The sequence below is a fragment of the Dermacentor andersoni genome, chromosome 9 (assembly GCF_023375885.2).
Source record: "Dermacentor andersoni chromosome 9, qqDerAnde1_hic_scaffold, whole genome shotgun sequence".
NCBI classification, from domain to species: domain Eukaryota; kingdom Metazoa; phylum Arthropoda; class Arachnida; order Ixodida; family Ixodidae; genus Dermacentor; species Dermacentor andersoni.
This window is the reverse complement of record NC_092822.1, coordinates 38593436-38614515: the sequence shown is the minus strand read 5'-3', so window position 1 is coordinate 38614515 and position 21080 is coordinate 38593436. Positions and strand designations below refer to the sequence as shown.

The 21080-nt window shown below is 43.6% G+C and overlaps 1 long non-coding RNA gene across 1 annotated transcript; it reads left to right on the top strand.

The window, feature by feature from the left end:
• The first annotated feature begins 1164 nt into the window (after positions 1–1164).
• Positions 1165–16973, top strand: LOC129383893 (uncharacterized). The gene is made up of 4 exons (XR_008611718.2): positions 1165–1276; positions 2665–2773; positions 10973–11032; positions 15469–16973. It is a non-coding gene; the product is annotated as an uncharacterized lncRNA (long non-coding RNA).
• Positions 16974–21080: the final 4107 nt, after the last annotated feature.

The window sequence follows — 21080 nt, the reverse complement described above, 5'->3', positions numbered from 1 at the left end:
GCAACAGACAGTTAAAAATGCCGCTAAACGGATACCCAGTGAAGAAGAGTTGGCAGAACGATGTCGTAAACGTGCCGAAAGTGCTCGAAAACCTTACACCGCCACGCAAAAAGTGTTATTATACGCAAATAAGCCCATACTCTCCGGCAGGTGCGAGTAGCCAGTGCCTGAGCGATCGACGGCAGCCATCTTTTATTCCTTTCGGAAAGGGGCAGCCTGCGGCTATTGAGGAGAAAATTCAGTTTTGTTCGGCATATTAACGCATCTTTAACGCGTACACATCATTTTGACGGGGTCAGTTTTAACGGTGTTGTGACGTCGCGTGGGGGGCAGGTGAAGTGGGTGCAGCCTGAAAACTTTTGACCAATAAGCGAGGGCTAATGGCGAAAAGGCGTCCAATGAGAAATAACTATTTTTCTTTTGTTCGGTCAAATGATGCATAATCAGTGTGTACACGCCATACCAGATCGGGAGGTATCGCGGTTTTCGCGACGTTGCTTGACAGACAGGTTAAGGGGGGTGGTCCAAAAAATTTATTGACCAATCGCGGAGGGGTGATTGCAGAATTGGAATAGAAAAGATTGGGATTATTTTACGTTATCGCGCGCCAAGTTACGTAAAGCGCACAGGAGTTGGCTTCTAGGAATGCTGAAATTTCCAAAACTCATGAGGCAGAAATTTAAAGAGTTTGCACTGAGTGGTTACTATGACAAGCACAGAAGCCATTGGAAGTCGGCATTTTTGTTAGCTTTGCGGTGATACCTTTGACTACTACGCTGGGTACACTGTAAAAAATTTCCGTAATTTTACGGTCAAACCTGCCGTAAAATTTACGTAGACCGTTCAGTTTCATGAAAAACGGCAGAATTCTACGTAAAAAAACGGACGTGAGCTCTGTTTTTGAAATACGGAGAACCGTCCGTAATTTCATGTGGAGGGCAACTGAGCATGTTAAGAGCGAAAAATCAACACGCAACGAATATAAAGAAAAGACACGGCCCACGTTTACCAGCAGTTACATAATATCACCATGGGTAACGCTGCTTGAACATTATTCATAGGCGAATCGTAAGTACGCACACACAAACGGAAGAGGTTTCAGCGGTGGCGCTGCTTACCACCCTTCATCGCTTCTACACGACGGGTTGCATTTCTCCGCCTCAACAGTACAGAGTGGACAGCGGCTGGAAATGGCGGTGTGCGGTGGTGGTGTACCTGTTGCATTTGGGATTTCACTGAGAGAATAAGAAGGAATCGACGATGGACTGCTACGCAAGTAAGTGATCTAAGTGTCCTTTTTTGTTGTTGGTGCACGTCGCGCGTGCGAAATGCACTGCAATAGCCGGTGACGGGCTCAACTGTGTTGTGTGAACATGCCCTGTCAATGCCCTGTTACGACATTCCCGCTTGGCCATGAGGATTGATAAAGCCGCGGCATTGCGAGTCTGTGATAAATGGTGTAGCGTTTGTTGTGCTGATTTCATATAGAGTACATTGAGACGTGTAAGCAACATCAGCGACGATGTCGTCTGTAGCAGTTCGTTATCGGCTGTATGTGGCAGCTGGCTTACTGACGTTAGCATTCCAGTTTTGCAACGTGTTGTGATGTGTTCTTGGCATTCCAAAATAAAGTGAAGTTACTGTTCCCCTTAGCAATCTCTCACGGCGCGGTGTAACACTATGTTAGCCGTATTCGGCGACGCATTGCATCACAGCGAAATTCTATTTTTCCTTAAGCTTAGGACGCAGTGTGCTTGGCGTGCATAATCGCTGTGTTCATACCCGTAATTGAAAGACTGCTTGTGTATGAAGACCTCATAGAGCATGTTGCATGCGATGCCCCTACATCACAATGAATGGACGGTGTAGCGTGCTTGCTGCCGTAACCTCGTGCGATCTGCAGTGTTAGGTAACATTGGTGTAACACGGTGCCTTGGAACACTTTGGGATCGAGCCCGAGCAATCGTGCGCGATCGCACTTGAAAGTGTGCGCGTGATACCCATTAAGGGTCGCTGGAGAAGAAATTGATTATTTTGCTAGCTGGTAATCGGCATCAGATGTTCCGCGAATTTTTGTTTTTGTTTTGTTTTTACTCCAGACAGCTAGCTACCAGGCTGACTATCAACGTTCTGACGCAATAAGTCAGCATTTAACGTAATCTGGGAGTGGATTGCCACGTAAATTTTGCCCATCTGCGGCCGTAATTGTAAAGCAAGTGCATGTGATAAGTAATTTTTAACGTAACCTTGACACAGAATAGCGGTGCCCAAAAGTGTAATGGACATCCAAAGTTACAAATGTCCCAAACTGGTATAAAAAAATCAAAAGGTGTGTCAACACTGATGTTAAAGGCTGGTTCTAATACTGACTGTCTCTACTTGCGTAGACTAATTTTCAGCATATAGGCATCAATACAATAATTATACTAAAATAAATGTGAGTTATGTAGAGCAAAATGTCTGCTGTTTTGCCGAATAGAAGGTGCTTCATGAAGTCTTTTTTTAAATGAGTTGAACGATACAATTGAAGACACCAAACGATACCACAGCAATCGGTAATTCGGTGACAAGCTTATGTGCAAGAGTATTTGTATATGAAAATGTTTTTGCTTTACTGCGGACGACCGGTCTGAAAATACCTGATATTATTTGCTTCAATTGCAGCTATTGCACCAGTGAAGGATGTCTGTGTGCCGGTTTGTGCTCAGTTTCTCAGCCAGCGGGCCTGAGAAAGTGTGCCACAGCAGTCTGTCTAGTGGTGCTCTTTGTTCTGGTAAGCTGTGCCATTCTATTGTATATCTGTCTTGCATATGCAGTCTTAATAGACAGTGACTGCAAATATTGGTGGAATGACGAGGCCTATGAAAGTAGAGTAATTTTGCAGATGCATTCAAAGGATAATTGATGTTTTTGTTTTCCTGTGGCAACAAATTGGTTCAGTATGAGCACGTCGACTTGAAAGGGATATTGTTTCATACTTGACTTGGTTGCACATATGAGTGGTGTTTGAAAAACACTTATAGTGCCAGAGTTCAAGATTTGAGGCACCAGATAAAACAGGCACCAATAAAATAACTGTTTGTCTAGTGTTGGCTTAATGAGTATGCAACAACACTGCACACTGATCGTTAGCACTGTCATGCATGGGCTCCATGGTAACTAAGATTAGCCACGAATAAGCTCACTGTAAGCTAGTGTTGAGCTAACTACAACAGGTGAGTATGCGATGATGTAATTAAGTGCAACATTGGAAGACAATGTAACAATGTAAAATTATAGCCTGAGCTCGCAGCTGCGTTGCGTGGTCAGGCGACCAAAAGATATGAATATTAAAAAGGGAACGAACAGTGCTACTGCCAGTCCGAAGTGACAGCGTTGTACACAGCAACATATTCCCTTTGTCCTGTCTGTAGCCCTGTTCGGTTCCCTCCTAAACATGCACCAAGCAGCCCAATTCAGAACGGTCCGGCAGGTTGATCTGAATACTTCAATTTGCCAAGCAGGTTAAGTGATGACACGCTAGCACAATGGGAGCTATTCTGAAAGTTATGTCTGCTAGGAAAATGTGTCATGAAGATACTTCACTGCTAAAAATTTGGTGTACAACTGCACAAAGCAGCATCAATAGCTATGTTGCTCCCCCATGTTGTGTCAAAGGTCTGTGCATGTTTTGTGAGATAATGCTTGAGTCGTCGGCCGGTTTGCCCTACATAATTGCGGCTGCAGGACAGTGGGATATTGTGAACAGCACCAACCGTAGTACCTATGAACTCCAGCACATACATTTTTATGTAAACTTCACATGTTGCCCTGGTCCGGTTAACATTTTGTACATGCCCAGATTGCTTGGCACTGAAAATAAAAAGGTAGTTTCAACTCTCTGAGCAATTTGCTTGAATTGATGGTTGCCTTTGTGTACAGATTGCATAACAGTCATAGGCCTTGGCTTTCTCGAAGTTGTCTGACCGGAGACGTCAGCTGTGTTCAACTCCATTAAATGCTTCTTGGCAATGCATGCTAAAAGGCAGTGCAAACGCACTGTTAAAAACAAACATTGTATGTGGTTATGAAAGCTCCCCTCCACGTCTGGGTGGTACCAAGTGTTAAATGCGCTCTCCGGTGTTCCTGTAGCAACAACATGCTTCAGTGTTCAGGTGCACCAATAGAAAAGGTAAAAACACCTTTGAGTGCAGGGAATAGCTCCAGCTCGATGCTCACCACAGAAAATCTTCAGGCCCAGATAGTGGAGCTTGCCTTTCAGTAGTAGTTTTGCTTACTTGAACATGTGTGGCACTTTGTAGGAGACATCAAAAGTTGCTCAACCACTTTAATTGCGACTTTTCACTGCTGAGAACACTGTCAGCTAGTCGTAAAACACTAGCTGCTGTAAGAACCAGCGTAGTAAAGGTATTCTGCTTCATTGGAAACTTTCTAACCTATATGACATGAAGTAAGGCTACTAAAAGGGTTGAGTGATTTGTTTTCTGTCTTCTCTACAGTGCTAGATGAGCTCATGAAAGGGGGAAAACTACATTTCAATAAATGAAGTGCCAACAGAGACAGCACAGTCAGAAAGAACAAAGACAGGACAAGGTGCCACTTGCAACTGTTTATTGAGGTCAAAAGCACTGAATATATAACCATGGGGAGAGGGGGGAAGAAAAAAAAAGAAGCACTGATTATGTGAATGTGCATGTGCAAAAATATGGAAGATATATATGAAGGGAATCATAAGATTAACCAAAATCTAAAACTTATCTAAAAACATGCGTTCATTTCTGTAAATAGTCGGAGACGGTGCCGACACAGGCGTCCCCTCTTTTCTTAGTCTGGTTGGCCTCCAAAAGTTCACGTGCCACAGTGTCTTTGCTTTTAAACATGATTGTTGTATCAAGAAGCCTTGCTTCACGTAATTGCTTATTCTCATTCTCACATGCCTTGCAATGAAGCAGCAAGTTTGAGCCATAACCATTTTTGAGTGAAAGCTTGTGCTCCTGCAGGCGTTCATTAATACGTCGGCCAGTTTGTCCGGTTTACTCCTTCCCACACTTCAGCGGTATGCAGTATACGACGCCTTCTCCGTACTTCACAAAAGGGTTTGTGTGTTTACTAGAACACTCTACTTTCTTAGTCATCATATCCAATCAGATGGCACAAAGTAACAAGTTTTTGGGGCTCGGAAGAAACCACAGGAATTTTGTATTTCACGATGACATGTTTAAGATTATGCGCTGCTTTGTGAGAATACGGTATCACCACTGGTTTAGCTTTCTTTTCCAATGTTTGACCTTCTTCACTGCTTCAGTTTCTTTCTTTTTGCACCTCTTTCAACGCCTCTGAAACTTTGCTCAAAACCAAACAAGGAAAGCCAGCTTTCTTCAACTTCAAAATCTGTTCGTCAAAGGTGTTGTGTGCTTTATGACAGCACATTTCTTTAAGGGTAAATTCAAGGCACATGGTGGCAATCGCACGTTTAACAGTCTTGGAGTGCATAGTCTTATACTGCAACAATTAATTGCAGGGTCGGTATACCGACCTCGTGCCCGCAAGGAATTTCAGCCATATCCAGTGGCGATACCATATTCTCACGAAGTGGCGCGTAATCTTAAACACGTCGCCGCAAGATATAAAATTCCTGTGGTTTTTGCTGCGCCCTGAAAGCTTGCTACTTTGTGACGCCTGATTGGATCTCACGACTCTAAAAGTAGAGTGTTCTATTAAACATACAAATCCTTTTGTGAAGTGTGAAGAAGCGGTCGTATACCGTGGAAGTGTGGGAAAGAGTATATCGGACAAACTGGCCGATGTATTAGTGAACACCTGTGGGAGCACAAGCTTTCGCTGAAAAATAGTTATGGCTCAAACTTGCCACTTCATTGCAAGGCCTGCAGGAATGAGAATAAGCAAGTATGTGAAGCAAGGCTTCATGATACAACGATCGTGCTTAAAAGCAAATACACTGTGGCACGTGAACTGTTGGAGGCCAACCAAGTTAAGAATAGAGGGGATGCCTGTGTCAGCATGCCTGTGTCTGAATATTTACACAAATGAATGCATGTTTTTAGATAAGCCTTAGCTTTTGGCTAATCTTATGATTCCCTTCATCTTCTGTGTTCTCGCGCGTGCGCCTTCACACAAGCAATGCTTCTGTTTTTTTCCTCCCCTTCTCCCCATGGCTATATATTCAGCTGCTTTTGACTCAACAAACAGTTGCAAGTAGCGCCTTGTCCTGTCTTTGTTCTTTCTTACTGTGTTGTCTCTGTTGGCGCTTCATCTTCTGAAAGCTCTGCACCAAGTAGCCCCACAACGTGTTCTACTGGAAAACTACCACTAGACAGTGATCTTCCATTTCTTGACCTCATTGTTTTCTTTGGTGAGTGTCATGTGCACTGCATCTATGCCCCGTCTTTTAAGGAGAGAATTCTGCCTTTCGCATCAATGCACTGTTTGGCTGTGAAGCTCTGTCACAGAAGCACGAAATAGCATCCTCAACAAGTTGAGGAGAACTTCTATACCCAGGTCTAACATTGGCCTACAGTGGTGTGACCACTGTTAGATCACATTCAGAAGGTCAGCCATAGTCTCAAGAAGACTGTTGGGAGAGCTAGAACATTTATTTGTCACGCCAAGCAATCTAGGTTCAAAAAGGTGAATCAGACCAGGCCTTGGCGCAAAGTTTAGCAAGAGGCACATGCAGCAGCTCAACTGTGTGGTTGTTTACAACATCCCGCTGCCCTGCAGCTGCAACTAGGCAAGACAAATAGGCCTAATATTTATTTGTGTGTGTGTGTGTGTGTGTGTGTGTGTGTGTGTGTGCGTGTGTGCAATTAACCAAAAGTCTTAGCCTGCGCTCGTGTTGTTTGGCCTTCTCCCGTCTTTTCGTGTTGTCCCCAAGTAATCAGTCGGTGTCACATTCTTATAGAATTTGCAGTTATGAGATTCATGCTTGGAACATGATCAGAAGCTACCAAATGGATGACATAATCCCTCTACATGTGTTGGTGTGGATTAATGTGTCTCTGCAGTAGGGGTAGGGCATCATATACGCTTGTTTAGCACTTATGCACTTTTGTTTCCAGAGCTTGTGACACAGTGATTCAAGCTATGTCTGTGAAAACAGTGCTGCACATTGCCAGGAAATGTTACAACACTTGTAGGTGAAGCTCGGTGTTGTGAGAGGTTATAGAAACTTGCTTTCAACTTGCTTTTTGCAAGTTTCTTGAGCATTTTTTAAAAATGCTTCTCTAACTCCCGCGTGCATTGTGTTCATGACTCGCTATGAAACTGTCATCAAGTATGTCCTTTATGCCATCCGTTTCTAAAGATTACATGAATATAATTAACCCTTTGAGGGTCGATCTTTTTCGCCATATTCGACCGCCCAGGGTCGATTTTTTTTATTGCAGATTGCAATTCTTAGGGACTTATTTTGAAAAAAAATTACCATAATTTTTCTAGGGTGTCCGTAAAGCGAGAAAAAATTATTTTGTGTTGGTATATATGTACTCTTTATTCATGAATAACAATAATAAAAAAGGAAATAAACCTATAAGAGTAAAAAATTTTAATACATTGTTATAGTTCAAGGCTTTGAAAATGTCCACACGAGAATACTTCGCAAGACTGAAATGTTCCTGCTCTTACACTAATATGTACTATTATGAGCAATATGAAAGGGAACACAGGAACGCGTAGAAAACACCCTCAGACCCAGCTATGTGGGTAATACGCAGCGGCCACCATCGGAAACAAAGTGGAAAGGGGGACGCTGTTCTAACAACTGTTCGCACTCCCGCCATGCGTCTGCAAAGTGCGGAATTTCGCATCGCCAGCAGACAGTGATAACACTGTTCGATATTGCGTCACTCGTAACCTTTTGCGTCGAATCGTTAGAAAAGATAGCACTGTTCCGGACTTCGATATTGATTTATGCTAAACCTTCTAAACCGGGAAAAAATGGTCTTTAAGGGTGAGTTCAAAATAAGTTTATTGGCGCTTGCCGAATATTAAAGAGATATTGAAGCAAATGAAATAAGGCAATAGCGTTATCGCAGCTTATCCTCATCCTTTGTTTTGTTCGTTGGTGGCCTAATAATGCGTCATGCCACCGTCGACTTGAACGACGGCCTCCATTCTTTGAGGCAAAGACGCGTAGAGAGCCTCGATGAATGCGGTATCACGCTGAAGGCGCCTCCACTCATGTTCTATTGCTTCCCATAGTTGGTCGGAGTTCGCCAATTCTAGTGAACTCTTCAAAAGGTTCACTCTCATACGGCCCCAAACGTGCTCCATAATGTTCATGTCAGCACCCTTCGCGCACCACTGAAGTTGCATTACCCCTCGCTCTTCCAAAAGGCGCGCCACGTCCTCCGATGTGTGAACGGGAGACGAATCCTGCTGGAAAAAATAACACCCATCCGGGTGCGGCCCGTTCAACACATAGGGGATCATCTGGTGCTCGAGCAGAGTGCAATACGCAGCACTGGTGAACCTCCCATCAGTTCTCACCAGTGGGCCTAGGCCTGCATGGGAAATCGCCCCCCAGACGTTCACAGACATGCGTCCACTGGCGGCCACCTCCTGGATATTCTGCGGACTAAAGCGTGTGTTTGCGGTCCACCGCACTCTCTTTCGTTGGTCCCAGCGGCTCGAGAACGTGGACTCATCAGAGAAAACTACATACTTCTACCCACTCTCGCTCCAGCTGCGGTGTTCAGTAGCGAACCTCAGCTAAGCCGGTTTGTTGGCTGCGGTGAGCAGAGGTTTCTGTGCGGCGATGCGACTTCGCAGTCCTGCTTCTCTAAGCCTTCATCGTACCATGCTGTCGCTCAAGTTGTTCAAGCCAAGAGCACCTCGAATGTCCTTTGCACTTTGAAATGGTTTGTCCCTGACTGCAGCCACGATGCAAAGGTCTTGGTCGTTCGTTGTTGATCGAGGTTGTGTGCAGTGCGGCGCATCGTTTATGTGTCCTTCGTCTCGGTAAGCCTGGATAATCCGGTTGACCATTTTCATTGGGCGGCTTGTCACGAGAGTAATATTGCGCTGCGTATAACCTCTTTTAGACATTTCTATTATATCTTCCCGCTCTTTAAGAGGCACTCGAGGCATCTTGAGGCTACAAATTAAGAGTTGACTGCTCTGCGTAGGCCACTGCAGTGTGCGACATGAATTTTTCTGAATGAACTTCGTGCAACAAAGTTGCATGAGAGACAGTTTGTCAATGTTCTATTCCTCTGTCGTCATTGGTTCGAGCGTCGCCGCTGTTCGAGGTGCCACTGAGAATCGAGTGTGTCGATTCAAATAAAGAATCGGTTTGAAATACAGGGCAAACTTTTTCTCGGAGTACTATCAAGCGGTTGCACGAAGAAAAAAAGAGAATGAAAGAAAAGAAAGTAAATCTGTGTAAGTCACTGGCGACGACCACCGTCTTATCGGCTGTTGGACGATCCATGACGTAAGCTGCTCCTTTATAGAAATGCCAGCGTGGTGGGAGTGCCAACAGTTAGTGGAAGAGCGCTCTCCTTTCCCCCTTTGTTTTTCACAGCGCCATCCGCGTATCGCTCCGAGTCTGTTTCAAGGTCACGTGTTCCTGTGTTCCCTTTCATATTGCTTATGATAGTACATCCATAGCGTAATCGAACTGTGGGGTTGTGTGCCCATCAAAAAATCAAAACGTGTGACAAACTTCCACTAATCTTCATCTTATCACCAACCAGATGCAATTAGTTTTCACGAGTCTCAAAAAAAGAAAAAGAAAGGAGCAACAGAAGCGCATGCACGGCAGCATCCTTCTATGCGCACCCCTGCGAGCACTAAATGAGCGAGAAACAAGCAGTAGCCTTTTGAGCGACTAGTAACGAGATAGCCATCAGTTTTGCAAGCACAAGAAGCCGAAACCGCCCGAGAAAACAAAACCCAAACCGCCACCCGCCCACGCGCACACCAATGCACAAGCGGTAGTACGTAGACGCGCAGGAGCAAACTAGCGCTATAACAAACCATGCAACGAAAACTGATAGAACGAGGCGTGCAAAAGAAATTTCCTGTATTTCCACATAGTGGCAGCACATGACAGAAAAGGTTAGGAAATTGTTGCGCTTTTTAAACCTACAGACAGCGCCGTAAATATATGGCTTCGACCATTTTTGTACTTCGCGGTGCGGTATATTTACTTCATTGACCCTCGAAGGGTTAAGCAGTCATGCTCCTTGAAACAATTTCCCGTAACAACATTGTAAAATACCACCTGAGGGTCTTGCATCTCTTACATCTGCTGTTTTTCACATCATAATTTAATAAAACTGCATTTAGTAGCTGCACAGCACAGGCCCCATTTTGTTTTATCACACTTCTTTGTCTTTTCTCCCCGTGCCCCAGGTCTTATTTCAACAACTGCTATCTGCAGGCTGTCATAAAATTGCTTCAACATTGTTGACAGATTCCAATATTTTTTTCGAACCATTCTCTCATGTGATCTAAAGAAAATTAACTTGATTAGCCTGACATGAAGATGAATTCGAAATAATTTATTTATTGTACTTGCTTGGTAGCACTGAAATGTTTCTTTAATCAATATAATACTTACAATTCACCTTTGTATTGCTGGGTACCGGTAGAGATATGGTTGGTTATTCACCAGAAAGGATCCCGAATTTTCCACCTTCTTAGTGTACGTTAGACACTCACTTGTTGCACTTCACAAAGAGCAACTTGTGGTTGCTAGGAAATAAAGGTTTACTGAGAATTTTCATGCATCCAATTTGATTCTGTGTACTAGCATGTTTGTATTAGCATGTATTTCATAGAGTTGAGGCTCCATAAAAGTACATTCTGTCATTCAATGTCTGACATGGTTAAGCAGGTTGACCATATCTTATTAGAACTTCCTATGTTGTGGGGCACTTGTTTGCAACTTAAATCATGTGGTTTGGTGCTGTCAGTGTAAGCCTAATGTCGTTTTTTGTTCTCCCAGGAAGGACGCAAGCATTGCTGAGGAGCCATTTGACCTGCCGCCACACTAATATTGTATTTGGTAAGGTCTATTACAGATCTTATTTCGTGTAGTATGTGCTATAATTGTGTACAATATGTTCAAAACTTCAGTAAGTGGGCTGTTCGACAACAGGTGTTTACAAATTAATAATTATAAAAGGTGTTCAAGGTCATTAGTGATACAATTGCTGCTCACTGCTGAATTTTTTTCCGAATTAAATGATGAGCCATCCAGCAAGTGCGGCTCTCCTGGCTAATTATACAAACTTTCAAATACGGTTAATTTTTTATCACAAGTGTACAGCAGTCGGGGACAACTGTTCACAGCGACAATTTCATAATATTTACTTACATGCATAAGTGAGTCAAAGGTCAGGTGTACTTATGAAGTTTTATGAAACAAGTTCATCATCATATTGCTTACTTCATTGAAAAGTTTTTCGCGGAATTCTCACTTCTATGAACAGATCAACAGTTGTCGAACGATGGTCGTCTCTATAGCCAATGTTTGGGCAAGAGGCTTGTCTTCAGTGCACTAACAAGAGACTTCTTTGCCATGCAGCTTGAGCTGATCAGTATGAAGAGATTACATAGGATAGGAACACAAAGCATTAGTGGGCCTCTTCGGTTATCAGTCCTTGACAGTCCTGGACTGCTTAGCACTGCTGTCCCGCATTCGATTTTCTCAATCAGCTTCGGAAGCCCCATCCACCAGTCCGAGAGCAGCTAGTATCGCATTCGTTTTACCAGAAGTCACAGACTCTGCGGACTCTCAGAGCTGTCAGCAGATATTTGTTCAGACATATGCAAGTAGCTAGCAGACGGTGGCTGTCTTGAAAAGATGCACGCGGGCTTGACGCCATGTTTTAAAAGAGGCTGTGTGTTTATGTGTACTTTGCGCGTTCCAGACAGCAAATATCATGCACTCAGCTATTGCTTCCGTTAAATCGATGCTTCGTGTGCCATAATGCGAGGTTTTCATGAGTGGTCTAATTGCTGCAACCTTAGTCCTTGTGTTTTTTAAGACAAAGCACAGTGATCAGGCGCAAATGCTTGCTTTTCTTGATGTGTTTCGTGAAATCTGTAATGCTCATTGCTATATGCATAGTAAACAGGTAGATTTCGCTTTTCAGATGAGTGAAACTGGTGGACGAGGAAACATATCATATTGCATGTAGATATTTCATGCTGGTAGCTGGCGTGGCATACAGGGTGTTTCACGTAACTTGAGCCAAACATTGAATATATGCAAATGCCACGTAACTGGACAGAACCAAGGTAATGTTGTTTGCCCTCGCTTCGAGATACTCATATTTTTTTCATTTTGCCAGATTAAATAATTAGTATTCAGTAATTAATCAACTTCTCAAATATTATGATTAATACATGCTACATAAAAGTGTTTTTCCTAGCGTGAAAGAAGCCTGCAAATACACACTAAATCGATGCGTGACTGTCCATTCGCAGCACTTTGCGTGTATTCGCGAGCTTCTTTCTCGAAAAAACACTTCTACGCAGCATGTCACGAACAACAGAAAGCTGTATGGGGAGCTTTTCATGTTGCTCTCCAATTTTCTCATGGACACTTCTAATCTAATTATAATATTTGAAAAGTTGATTAATTAACGAAGATGAAATATTTATTTTGGTGGAATGAAAAAATATCTGAGTATCTCCAAGTGACGGCAAACAACATTACCTTGGTTCTGTCGAGCTACGTCACATTTGCATATTTTTATTTGGCTCAAGTTACGTGGGACAACCTGTATAATCAGAGCTTCACCGATTGCTGTTGACATGTGTGCTGATCCCTTCTGTTAACCAAATTCGAAATTTTGCTTTTGGATGTGCAGGATTAGTAGACAGTGTAGACGTGCTCTGTCCTAGACGCACGTCAGGCCTTCAGTAGACGGTTTCACGTGCTTTGAGGATATCGGCCTGTGCTTTGTGGGTGAACAGTGATGTGGCACAACCGTGTTTTTGCTTATTTTTGTGTGGCAATGACACTTAAATTTACAGGAAATGAATGAGCTGGCTTAAATACAGCAGTTAAGGGGCCCGAAGAGCGAGAGCACGATGTAAACTGAGCTTTGTTAACATGTTCAATGTGCTCAGGCTGCGATTCCATTATGCAAGCTTTATGGTTGTGTCGGCGACATGGCCTCTGAGACTGCACCATTTTGATGACGACGCTACTGAATTTGCTGGGTAGGGTGCTATCCACAAGTAGCTAAAAGCACGAGGTCACGAGATTGAATCCCGTCCACGGTGGCTGCATATCAATGGGGGCAAAATATGAAAACACCCATGTACTTAGATCTAGGTGCACGTTAACGAACCCCAGGTGGTCGAAGTTTCCGGAGTCCTCCACTACGGCTTGCCTCATAATCAGAAAGTGGATTTGGCACGTAAAACCCTATTAGTTTAAGTAGCTAATAGCAGACAACAGCAGCCAGGAGAGCGGCTTCCAATCACGGTGCTTTCAAACAAAACCTCGGACAGTCCCAGGCAGCGGGATCACATGACTGTGATGCGCCCTTCTGTCAATGCTAGCCAGACCAGAAGCCGCAGGTGGTTTGCGGACAGTCTGGGACTGCATAATTGAAGGGGCGCAGTGCTCTCACATACATTATGTCCACTGCGGCACGAAGGCCTTTCCTAGTAATCTGTAAATATATATGGCTTGCGCCAACTGACTCCATCCTATGCTTGCATATTTACAAATTTCGTCATGGTGCCTAGTTCTTTACCGTCCTCAAAAGCGCCTTTTTTTTTAATTTATCATGCATATCATTTTTTGGCGTTCCGTTGCTTGTTGAGCAAGCCTTCATTCTAAAGCTCCATTTTTATCATGCCAGGTTTCAGTCTCTGTTAGTTTTAGCACAATGCAATGATGGTACCTTTAAGACTAATGGTAAGCTATAGATGGTGACTCAGTAATGTGTGACTTAAGTCTTCTAAACAATTTATAGTCTTTAAATTTTCTTCTACTGATCCAGGACTCCTGTGACTAATTGCCTTAAGTAACATACTTCATTGCCTTCTTGCCCTAGAAAATATAACTGGTGCCTTCTTGCAGGCCTTTAAAGTGGCAACATGTGTACTGCAGACAGTAGGGCATGTTCCGAGCCTGGCGACAATGAAATTAACCTTAGTTTTCCAAGAAAAAAAAAGGTGTCTCTGCAAAAAACAATATAGAATGACCTGTTTAGTTAGAAGCATTTTCCCTGGATTTTACCGAATCTGCATTTTGGATAGACCCGAAGGAAATAGTGTTGTCGCTGCGGCTTTAAAAATATTTTGTACCAGACTGCAGGCCAATAGCATTAATTCCAACCAATTACCTCAGAGTATCCCCACTATGGTATAAAGAAGGAAAATTTTGGAACGAAACATTGCACAAATTGACCAAAGTTTTTTTTCTTTGCATTTACTAACAGCGCAGAATTTGGCCATCTTGTTGCCATGAGTCGTAGAAATTTGAGCAAATAGCTCTGTCCTCATTGGCTCTCAAAATCTACGGGAAGTGCTCATGTTTAGGCATGTTAATGAATTACTCTACTTTAAAATTTTTTAGTAGAGGCTGGATTCATTTCAGAAATTTCCCGAATTAAGCGCATTCACATGAAGCAATGCAATCTGGAAAAATATGTTGCATTATTTGTTTCGTTATGGGATTGCAAGTCAAGAAACGGACAGAATAAATAGTACTGCCTGCCAGAGCCATGTATGGGGTCCAGGCATAATTGCAGGCTTCTTAACAAAAAGGGCAAATTTTTCGGTGAACACAGTGCAATATTATAACTTTTTATGAAGCTGGGAAGGGTATGTTGATGCATTCACGACCGTAACTTTCAATTTTCACTGCTTGAGTAAAAAGAATATTACACATTGGTACTTCTTCCGTGACAACAAACCATATCCGAAAGGGGCTGACAGCTGTCGTGACACAGTTGTGGTGCAAGCATGGTTTTTTGTATTGTTGCTATTGTTGCTATTCTACCAGCCTGTCAGCTGGACAATATCTTTGGCTTGCTTGTTCTGCGTCGGAAGTAAACAACATGCATGGTTTGCGCTTGTTTCAAGAGTGCTTCATTGTTTTGGGAAACAGTAAATTCTGCAAGGTTGTTTAATGGAGCAGTGAAAGTTGAAAGCTATGGTCTGCAGTATGTGGCCATGGCAGCTCTACCTAAATATGGGAGATGTAATCTCCAAATGTCATAATGTGCACGTGACATCTTTGGCTGTTCCAAGCAAACCATCAATTGACTTGGGTCCTTTCTATTTGAAGCTTTTTATGCTATAAGGCTACGAATGAATATATATCAACATGGCTGAGTCTGAACCATTTCTTTTGACAAGAGCACTTGTAGTGACAGTTGTGAATACGAAATCATTGTTTATCTGAGTAACAATAGCGATGATGATAGTAAATAATTGAACAGCCTTAATTGATTGGTGCTTCTTTCTTTTCAGGCAAAGCCGAAGGCCTCTGCAAGCAGCCAGTCATTCCAAGTCTCAACCAATCCTTCCTCTAGTCAGCCAATTTCTAGTGTCTATGCGGAAAGGACTTGCGCAAGAGTGTACACGGGACACTAAAAAAGCGACAAGGACAGGCGTAAACTTCCAACCGGTGTTCATTACAAAAAGGTATGTATATGTACTCTTGCACACTTGATCATAATCTGTTACAATCGTGCAAGTCAACATGGTCATCACAAATAAACGAGTGCACCAAGGCCTAAGGCGGCTTCCCGCATACAGACCCCAGATATTCAAATTCTTTAACAGTCAGTGCTACATATAGGGATGGCTTGCTAATGCAGTTGCATTCTGCAATAGCCGCTGCCTCACTGATGAGTCTAGTGTTTTCTTTCACACTGCTTGCTATTATTTCTGTTTTTAAAACAGTCGATGACATCTGCATTGGGAGCAATGGATTCCAAGGAAACCTTCTTTCCCTTTTTGTACTTTCCGATTATGTTCCTGTAGTCTCAAGTTTAGGGAACTTCCTATTTGTCCCACGTAACGCTGCCCGCAGGAAAGAGGTATGCTATACACTATTCCTCTTGAGCATTTGATGAAACCCTTTCTGTGCACAATGTTGCATAATTTTGATTGTCTGCTGACAGGGCTGGTTTTGGCACATAACTCAGCTTGCGGGGCGTGGAAAAAATGACCAAGACTGCAGTCCTTTGGCTTATTTTCTTTATTTACACCTATGTGATACTGTTCGCAGGAATCTAGCAGTCATCCCATACATTCACGCTATCTTGCATAAACTAAAGAAAATAGGCCAAAGGGCGGGAGTATAGGTCGTTTTTCCCGCACCCAACAAGTTATCTCAGTTATGTGCCAAAACCAGCCCTGTCAGCAGACAATCAATTTCATGCAACATTGCTCACAGAAAAGCTTTCGTGAAATGCTCGGGGGGAGTAGTGAATAGCACACCTCTTTTCTGTGGGCAGCGTTACGTGGGGCAAATGGGAAGGTGCCTAAATATGAGACTACAGGAACATAATACAAAAGTACAAAAGGGAGAGAGGGTTTCCTTTGAATCCACAACTCCCAATGCAAATGTCATGCACTCTGAAAAAACAGAAATAATAGCAAGCAACGCACAAGAAAGCACTACGCCCATCATTGAGGGGGCAGATATCGCATAAGGCAACTGCGTTAGCAAACTATCCCTAGCGTTGACATTAAAGAAGTTGCATACCTGGGGTCTGTATGTGGGAGGCCGCCTTAGGCCTTGGGGCGGCTTTAGTGTGCTCTTGTAACTGATTATGATCAAGTGCACAAGAGTATATATACATGCCTTTTCGTAATAAACACCAATTGGAAGTTCGCACCTGTTCCTGTCACTTTTTTAGTGTCCCGCGTTCACTCTTGCGCTGGTCACTTCAGCATGGAATACCAACTAGCCCAGTCTCACACCCTGCTTTTTTCAGTAAAGCAGAATAAACACAGGTTTTTTCAGATTCAAGTGGCTTGTTGTTTCTCGAACACAAATCTGTATGTATGCTGTGTACATGTTGGGTGTAGAACTCAAGTGCAACATGACAACACTGACACGAAGAATAAGCGGTGTAGAAAACAATGACACTAGGAGGAAACATGCAAACACAGCACGTTCTGTGTGGTGTATTTCCTGTGTGCTATGATTTCTGCCCCATTTCCAGCTATATCTTAAATGATGTTGCACATTATCCACATTGTAATGTACGACTTGGGTGGTTCATTGCCCAAAATAACTTATTCCAATGAACGAAACAATTTGGCTCGAGAACACGAGCATTCAAGTCCCCGTTTCTTCATTACCAAAGTACGGTCATGTACTATAATCGCAAGTACGGGGCTCAATTTACAGCATTTCCGTTTTACAGAACTCACCGTTTTTCTTATTTGCAAAATACGGTCAATTCTGTGATCACAACTACGGAGCTCACCGTTTTCCATTTAACGGAAATAATTTTTACGGCCTGTCCGTTCTACGGAAACACCGTTTTCCATTTAACGGAAATAATTTTTACGGCCTGTCCGTTCTACGGAAACACCGTTTTCCATTTAACGGAAATAATTTTTACGGCCTGTCCGTTCTACGGAAAGACGGTTTTTCATTTAACGGAAAAGTGTCCGGCAACGTTTTACCTGCAACTTTGACCGTAAACTGAAGAAATTTTTTTTACAGTGTACCCACTTTGCATACGAATTTACTTGATGCTTTGTTTTTGTTGTTGTTCTTATTTGTTGCTGCGACAGTTTGGCTGACGTAGTGAATCACTTTTCGCCACTTACATCTGACAAGTCAAGGCGTCACGATGCACGTTGGACGGACTGCTACACGCGCTGTACCATCGGGTCATGGTTTAATGAAGTTTCTTGCGCCGCTCTTAAGTGCGCTAGAGAGAATGTGTCGAAACAGTGGAATAAAAGTGCGTATGAGCCGACAGCGCATTACACCTAGCTGTCGAGCGTCAGTGAGGACATGTCACAAACACTTCCGAAAATATTCTGAGAGAAAAGAAAAAGAATTTAAATGAGGAAATTAAAATTATGTAGATCCGACGCAATGTGGGAATCGATGTAAGTGAAGCGTTTTGTGCTAGTTGCTTTGATTGAGGATAATTAGCGTTGATGTTGACGGGGAATGCTTGATTTCCTCAACTTTCAGTCGAACCCGACATCGGTGAGTTGATGTTAAACGATACCTTGTGTGCACCAGTGCTGTTTGTCTGCGTACTATAAACAGAACACGCATTGTTGTGCACTCTTTTTGTTAACCTCGGAGAGAGTTGAGCATTGTCATTGCCTCACATGGCACATCGAATCATGGCAGAAGCATGAAACTTGAAATGGATTACCCGGCTGTACATACCAAAACAATAATCGGATTTCGAGGCACGATGTAGTTTGACACCATTTTGACACCATAGTGTTATTTAACGTGTTCTAAAATCTAAGTGGAACTGCGTTTTCTATGTCGCCCCTGCCGAAATGCGGCTGCAACTTTCGTCATCAAATCCGCGACCTCGAGCGATGCCATAGCCACAAAGTTACCGCGGCGGGCACAGAAGTGTTGATTTGATATGCGACCGCTACCGTAGTGTCGAATGGACTCTGCGGTGCGCTTTTTTAATGCGGCTCTGCTTCTTCACGCCCTGCACGAGTTGTGCGTTAGACATACTTCCGCGGTGTTTATTTTTGAGAAATATCAGAAACGTACCGTGCCGCACCTTGCACCTAAGTTTATCCAGTTTTCCTGGAACCCCTCTCGTGCTGTAGTAGTAGTGTTTCCTTGCCTTCTCACGTCGCCTTTTCGCAATCCCCCTCCCTCCCACCCCCTTTCGTATGGGAATGGCCTCTTCTCCCCCATCCTCTCCAAAGTTCTATCTACGCCCCCTCTGGGCTCACACCTTAGTAGTAAAGTAAGCGCTGCAGTTTCTGGAATGATTGTGGAGGGGTCACGGATAATTCAGCTGTCAAGAGGGGGTTGTGTTGACCAGGGAGCTCCAGAGGGCATTGTCCCCATTTGACGCGGCGGTCCAAACAAGTCACTCGCGTCGTTACACCGGAAGCGTAGCGCAGGAAGGACGATTGACAAATACCAGACGGGACAAGCGCCAACTTTCAACACTGCGTTTATTGCGGAACAGTAGCATATACACGCAGCTGATTCTGCTAAGGGAAAGAAGGACATACGTAAAAGGCTTGAAAAAAGCGCCACATGCCGTCAGGCCATGGATTCAAGCTCTGTAGTAGATGATGGCACAGACGGCCCGCTGACGCATAGATCACCTGTTCGTGCAATCTCGCATGATTCCTTAATTTCTCTTGTCAGGTCGTTGCGGTGCCGGTACGAAATGACCGTCTTATCGAACAACGGATGGCAAGGTGGTTGTGTAACACACTTTTTACAATAGGCCGCCAGATGACCGCCTGTGGAAAGATTGCCCACTTTATTACTGTGCTCTTGGAGAGGCACATTCAAACATCTTCCCGTTTGGCTAATGTAGTACCTTCCACGCGAGAGTGGAATTTTGTGTACAACCCCTCGCCTGCAAGGCACGCAGGCACATCTGTGTTTTATTGTGGATTCAGGCTTCCGCGTTCGAGTAGGTCAGCTCTTTTTTCAGACGCTCAACAGCTTTTTTTGGCACATGAATATCTTCATCTAGAAATCCACAATAACGTTCGGGGGTTTCCGCACGGCCAATTCTATGTAAGAAATGTTTTTGTGTAGGCAGTGGCTAACCTTAATCGATGAATAAGGGTTTCCACATTTCTCTCTAATGGCAATGAAAATTTGAATTCAATGAATGGATCAATACCATACATATCCAAGGTCGTAGAATTCTGGTCAAACCACGTATTTCTAAACATATTGAAAGACGTTGTCGTAATAATGCAGCGTAAATCATTCTTTGATAATGGGAGCGGAACCACATCAACTTTGAGGTGCGCTTGTCGTGCTGCTTACTCGGCTGCTGTGTTGCCAGGAATGTTACAATGCCCTGGCATCCACTCGAATGCTATTTCCTGGTTCGCTTGGCTTGCCTTTATGAAGTCTTCAAGTGTTTCGTAAATGTCGAATTGCTGCAGCAGGCGAACAGATATGAAATTATAATGTAAACGTGCCAGTTTTCTCCCTGGTGCTTAGACCACGTGCTGTCGGTGACACCTGTACTGCAAGCACGTGATCGGGCTCGAGGTTCTTTGATTGTGACTCAAGAGGCCGCTCCGAATTTTGGTGAATTATCAATTCACCAAATTTTCTTCGCATGTACAGTTTTCGGATAGGCTCATGACGGCTGCATACGGCATGCGGTAAGAACGTATACCGCCAAGAGGTATGCAGTGTTTGATTGATGGGTGTAGCTCTTATGCCTGTGTAATGAGAAAATAAAATACTGCCTCTCTCGGCGTCAGAGTCGAAGAAAAGTGGCCCGCTTATCGTAATAAGTAAATCACCGTCCCAAACCTGACCCCTATTCTCAGTGCACCGACAAGGGCAAGCACCATCCTCATCCCGTCTTTTTACAGCCCCCCCCCATATTTTTTTTTTTTTTTTTGCGAAGGATCTTCACTTTACCGCTGATTCCCTGGTACTAGGTTATTCACGTTCTCCGCAAGGGCGTGGGTAAGGGTCACTTACGCATACATAAAAGCGCGTTATAGGATATTGTTGCTGCCATGGAGAAGACGAGTGCCCATGTCCGAACGCTGGCATCAGCGACATTCTTTTAATAACTCCTTACAACCCTGCTTAGTATTCTGTGGCTAGACCATTTGAAAAAAAAAACACACATTCTGTGCATGCTCCCGATAAATATTTTCACACCTAAATACTCGCATTGACAAACTAGTTCAATAATGTATTGTTCCCATTCACCAGCTTCTCCTTTACAGATTCTAGAACTCGGGACATTCTTCTACTGTGCAAGTATTCGGCGGTGCTGAATCCTATCGAATGGAAAACAATAGAATTCTTGGGGGAACAGGAGTCGGGTGTGGTGGAACTGCACGGGAGCGACTGGAAATGTTCATAGTAGTTGCACTGCTTTTGTTTCCCTTCCTCGTTGGGAGGA